This window comes from Crocuta crocuta, unplaced genomic scaffold, assembly GCF_008692635.1.
Source record: "Crocuta crocuta isolate KB4526 unplaced genomic scaffold, BGI_CrCroc_1.0 scaffold95, whole genome shotgun sequence".
NCBI classification, from domain to species: Eukaryota; Metazoa; Chordata; class Mammalia; order Carnivora; family Hyaenidae; genus Crocuta; species Crocuta crocuta.
The window spans coordinates 14,758,591-14,764,107 of NW_027530971.1; the positions used below are offsets into that span (position 1 = coordinate 14,758,591).

The 5,517-nt window shown below is 41.4% G+C and overlaps 1 protein-coding gene across 1 annotated transcript in view; it reads right to left on the reverse strand.

The window, feature by feature from the left end:
• The window catches only part of TTLL11 (tubulin tyrosine ligase like 11), a 233,162-nt gene that overhangs the window by 201,460 nt on the left and 26,185 nt on the right, over positions 1-5,517 (reverse strand).

Here is a 5,517-nt window from a genome sequence, read left to right on the forward strand (position 1 = left end):
GAGAGAGGGAGATACAGACTCTGAAACAGGCTCCAGGCTCTGAGCTGGCAGTCAGCACAGAGCCCGACGCGGGGCTCGAACCCACGAACCACGAGATCATGACCTAAGCGAAAGTCGGACGCTTAACCGACTAAGCCACCCAGGCGCCCCTCTGCATTCATTTTCTATTGCTGCACAAAAGAAATAACACAAACCCAGTGGCTCCAGATGACACCCATTATCAGCTTGCAGCTCTTCAGGTTGGTAATCCACCATGGCATGACTGGATGTTCTCCTCAGATTATCACAAGGCTGAAATGCAGGTGTTGCTAGGGTTGCCAGTCTTGTCTGGGCTCAGGGCCATCTTCCAATTCACTGTATGGAAGAATTCATCTCCCTGAAGTGATAGGACTGAGGTCCTCATTTTCCTCAAAGTTATTGGCCAAGGACCATACTCAGCAACTTGAGACTGCCCACAGTTCTTTGCCATAGTGATCTCCAAGGGCAGTTCACAAAGGTGGACGGTTTGCTCTCTTCCAGACCAGCCAAAGCACATCTGTCTGACTTCTTCCGCAACCCAGCCAGAGAAAAATACTTTTAAAGGGCTCTCCTGATTAGTTCGGGCCCACCCAGGGAAATCTTCCTTTTGCCATCTAATGTAAGATAATCATGAGAGTGATAGCTCATCATATTCACAGGTCCCACCCTCACTCAAAGGATGAAGATTATACATGGAGGAAGGTTATTAGGGGTCATCTTAGAATTCTGCCTACCATACTTTCTAAGTTTTCACATTCCTAGTCGGAAGCTCGATTAGATGATGATGATAACACTATATGTACAGTGATTTACAGTTTAATAAAGACCTCTTCACATATGTTATCTCACTGGAGCACTGGAGCTTTACAATCCAGAGTTTCAGGTGCTCTGGGAGAAAGGTTAGCCTCACTGTCAGGAAAAAGAATCTAAGGGTTAGAGAAGTTAAGAGCCATTTGCTTGCCACACTGCCAGAGCATGGGAGAGCAAAGACTAACTCAAGTCTTCTGATTCCAGCATCTGAGCTCCTTCCTACAGTCCATGCTGCCATTTTGATCTGAGAGGATGTATTCTGGTGCCAGTGCCACAGATAAGGTGAAAAGAACAGACTCTGGAGTCAGACTGGGTTCAAATCCAACCTTGCTCCTTATTAGCAATAGGATATTGGAAAGGTCATTTCCCTTGCCTGGGACTCCTCATCTTTAAAATGGGAGGAGTTGGACCACATGGTCTCCAAAGGCTCTGTTAGCCTCAAATCAGGACAAAACTGCTCCAGACACACTGTGGAAGATTATTAGCTCCATGTTTCCACTCTCTTGGTGGAGGGAGAACTTCATAGCCCTCTTCTGGGTATCCCTGTGGTTTGAGGGGGGTAAGATCTCCATTTTATTAGATTCCTAAGGCTGCCATAAGCAATGATCACAAATTGGATGGCTTAAAACAACAGAAATGTATTCTCTCCCAGTTCTGGTGTCAGAAATCTGAAATCACTGCATTGACAGGACCGGTTCCTACTGAGAGATCTGAGAGAGACTCCATTCCATGTTTCTCTCTTGCCTCTGGTGGATGCTGGTAATCCCAGGCATTCCTTGGTTTAAGATGCGTCACTCCAATCTCAATCCCTTCTGCCTCTGTCTTCACATGGCCTTCACTTCTGTGTGTCTCTATGTCTTCTTTTCTGTTTCTTATAAGGACACTCATCACTGGATTTAGGCCTCACCCTTAATCCAGGATCATCTCATCTCAAGCTCCCTAACTTAATTATGTCTGCAAAGACTCTATTTCCAAATAAAGTCCCATTCACAGATATTGGTTGAGATTTAGACATATATTTTGGGGGAGGAGACACAATTCAACCCATATCATAAATTGATTTGCTCATACCACCATTAATGGAATATAGGTACTTTCCATTTTTTCCTCATTACAAAGAACACTGCAATAAACATCCTCATTGTATGTCTTTGTACACATGAACAAGAATTTCTCTAGAAGTGGAATTGTTTGGGTCACAGAGTATGCACATTTTCAACACTGCTGGCTACTGCTAAATATTTTTGCCAATCTAATCAGTGTGAACTAGTAGCTCGTCATTGTTTTCATTTGCATACTCATGATAATACCAGTGAGACTGAATTACGTTTTCCAAATATCTATTGGACATTTCAGTTTCCTCTTTGAATAGCTTTTTTAAAAAACTCTAAATAAGTGATTCTCTATCAAGACTATCCAGGAGCTTTGCAAAAGTACAGAGATGCTGATTTAGTAGAGGTGGGCTGGGATCTAGAAATCTAAATGCTAAAACACTTGCCAGGAGACTGAGGCACAGCCCCAGGGAAGGACCACTGCATCAAAGGTAGCAATGTCTTATTGGTACTTGGTTGTTATGCCCTCTGAGTACACTGAGGGGCGCTATCTCTACAAAACCTTGAAACTGTATAGATTAGGGGGTGCTGATGGAGCAGATGCCAATCACTCAGGGGCTCCTTTATGAAGGCCTGCTGAGAAATTTCTCCCAGCCTTCATTGCTAAGAAAAAAACTGCATTATCTTTTATTTTACCTGCCGACACCATGACTTAACAGCTTGGTATGTTTCCATGTTTCCTTGGTAACTGGAAAGCCCAGAATCAAGTCTGCGTCCCATCATAAAAACTGTGCAAGGTCTTTAGATCACACATTTCTAGATACTTTTTCCTGATTTCATTTTATTAGACCATTTTTACTGTTCCTTTGCCTTGATATTTTTTTTACCTAAACTTTAAAAAGAAACTTATAAAAAAAAGTATGTATTTTTGCAAGCCACTTCACATACTTTTGGGAATAAGATAGGCATAAATACATATTCAAATAAGTTTAAATTTTACCTTGTGAGATGTAAGTGATTATACAGAATTCATGTTGAGTTAAGGCCCTTTCTTTCGAAACTGACCTATTTTCAAAATTCATCAATGAGAATATCAGTTCTAGTGTTGGTGTTTAACTAGAAAAAAAATATTTCAAAGATGAACTATTCACAACCTATCAGTGAAAATGATTAATGCTAGAAAGTGGGTCACATAAATTGGCTAGCTGTAGCCATTCAGGTGCAGAAAAGACAAGATTGGGTTTTACAACACAATACCATTAGTTTCCAAGTGACTGTCACTAAGTTTCCAAGTGGCGCAAAAGCAATGGCATTTATATGAGTCCTCCTATATTTAGTCTGGTGGCTTTAGAAGTGAAATTAATTTTCAAAAACTTTCACAAAAAAAATTTAAAAGCAGTTTTAACTTCTAGAGTTTCCTGTGTCCCTTAAAACAACAGAAAAGCATGCTTATTAATGCTTGCTTGACTGTGACTTTAATTCCTTCAGCAGGCCACTCCACAGATAGCCAACCAATTCACCCCAGTTTTCCCAAGATAGTTCTGGTTTTAAAGCTGAAAGACTAGTGCCCCAGGCAGTTCCCAGGCAAACCTAAATAGCTGGTAGCCCTTGCCCTTGCCCTTGCCCTCATATTGAGGCAGCTTCTATTTGCCAGCACATGAAAGGAAAGACTGTTAATGGCAAGTCCTACTCCTATACTTTTTTTAAAAATTTTTTTATTAGTTAACAGCTGATGTCATCATTACTGTTGTTTCTTTTTTTTAACAGTTTATTGTCAAGTTGGTTTCCATATAACACCCAGCGCTCATCCCCACAAGTGCCCTCCTCCATGCCCATCACCCCCCTCCCCTTCCCCCCAACCCCATCTGCCCTCAGTTTGTTCTCAGCATTCAAGAGTCTCTCATGGTTTGCCTCCCTCCCTCTCCCCCACTATTTTTTCCCTTCTTCTCACCCAGGATCCTCTGTTAAGTTCCTCCTAATCCTCCTATACGTGCAAACATATGGTAGCTGTCCTTCTCTGCCTGACTTATTTTGCTCAGCATAACACCCTCAAGTTCCATCCATGTTGCTACACGTGGCCAGATTTCATTCTTTCTCATTGCCATGTAGTATTCCATGGTATAGACAAACCACATCTTGATCCATTCACCACTTGATGGACACTTAGGCTCTTTCCATGTTTTGGCTATTGTTGAGAGTGCTGCTATGAACATTGGGGTCCATGTGCCCCTATGCATCAGCACTCCTGTCTCCCTACTCCTATACTTTAAATCTGAATGGCAGTCACCCGTCCCAGGTTAGCCCCAACTGGGAAGGCAACAAATAAAATTCTGAATTTGCTTCACCTGCTAACATCAGCCTGGATTTCACAAAAGATGAGAAGAAATCATCACAAGACAATGTTCTTACTCTCTTCTAAAGAATTCCAGGAAAAGAGAGTCCGTAAAGGTACCTTTGAAACCCATTCAACCACCCATGACCTTCTTACAATATTAAGTTCGGTCTACAGTGATATCATTTTCATTCTCAGCATCAAACTGATTAAAGAAAATGTAAAAATATGCTATCCACAGGAAGTCAGGTACAATTATTAGAGACTTTGAAGTGGGTCACCAGAACAAAGTTAAAAAGTGAACAGAAGACAGCCTTTGGACTTGGGGAAAGAAAAGTAGACTAAATTCTCAATCTTCAAGAATATCAGAAACTTTGTAGAATAGTGCGTTGAGCAAACAGCCTTAAAGCCTCAGCTATAATCTATTCCATTCAGCACTAATAATCATAAGTGGGTTCTCCAAAGAGTGTTAAAAAAAGAAATAGGCCCCAAATGGATTTTCGGCCTCTCCAGGAATGTAATCTCTAACCAGTCACTCTGGAATTACCTGATCCATACTAATAAAGTAATCTGCCTAACAGACTCCTGCTTTCCCCAAAGGAAGGTGACCTTGCCTGAAATAATCTACTTTTTGCTAGAAATTTCTTTTTTCTGACTCCTTCTGCCAAACTTCTGCTTTTGTACAGCTCCTTGGGGCTACTTTCTGTTTGTCACATGGGGTGCTACCTGATTCACAAACTGTTGAATAAAGCCAAAGAGATCTTTGAGTTAACTCAGCTGAACTTTGTTTTCTAACAGGAGGGAAGAACTAACATCTTAGATGCCTACTGTATGCCAGTTGTTCTAACACTCACTATTTCATTGAATTTCCCAATACCCCTGTGGATCGATCGTTTTCATCTGTTTTTAGAGATGAGAAAAACAAAGCTCCAAGATCATTCACGCTACCCTGCGCTAGGTGCTGGGCATTCGGTACAAAACGTGAGAGTCATAATAATGACATAATCAATGATAAACATTATAGTGTTGTAGGATTTTCTTTTTTACCTCACTACCCAGGATTTATTGTTCACCGCTTTGGAGAATGAAGAGGTAGACCCAAATAAAATGAGCAGCAGGCAAAAGTTTATTAGAGTAGAAGATCAGAAAGTAAGAATAGTATGAAAGCTCTTTTTGCAGAGAGGGGCATTCGAAAGTGAATACCCCTGACTATAGGCAAGGGTCTTTGTTTTATAAGGTTCTGGTCACCTCCCCACCCCCACCCCACCCCCATCCTTCCCCCTTGTTCCTTCTCAAATAGAAGAA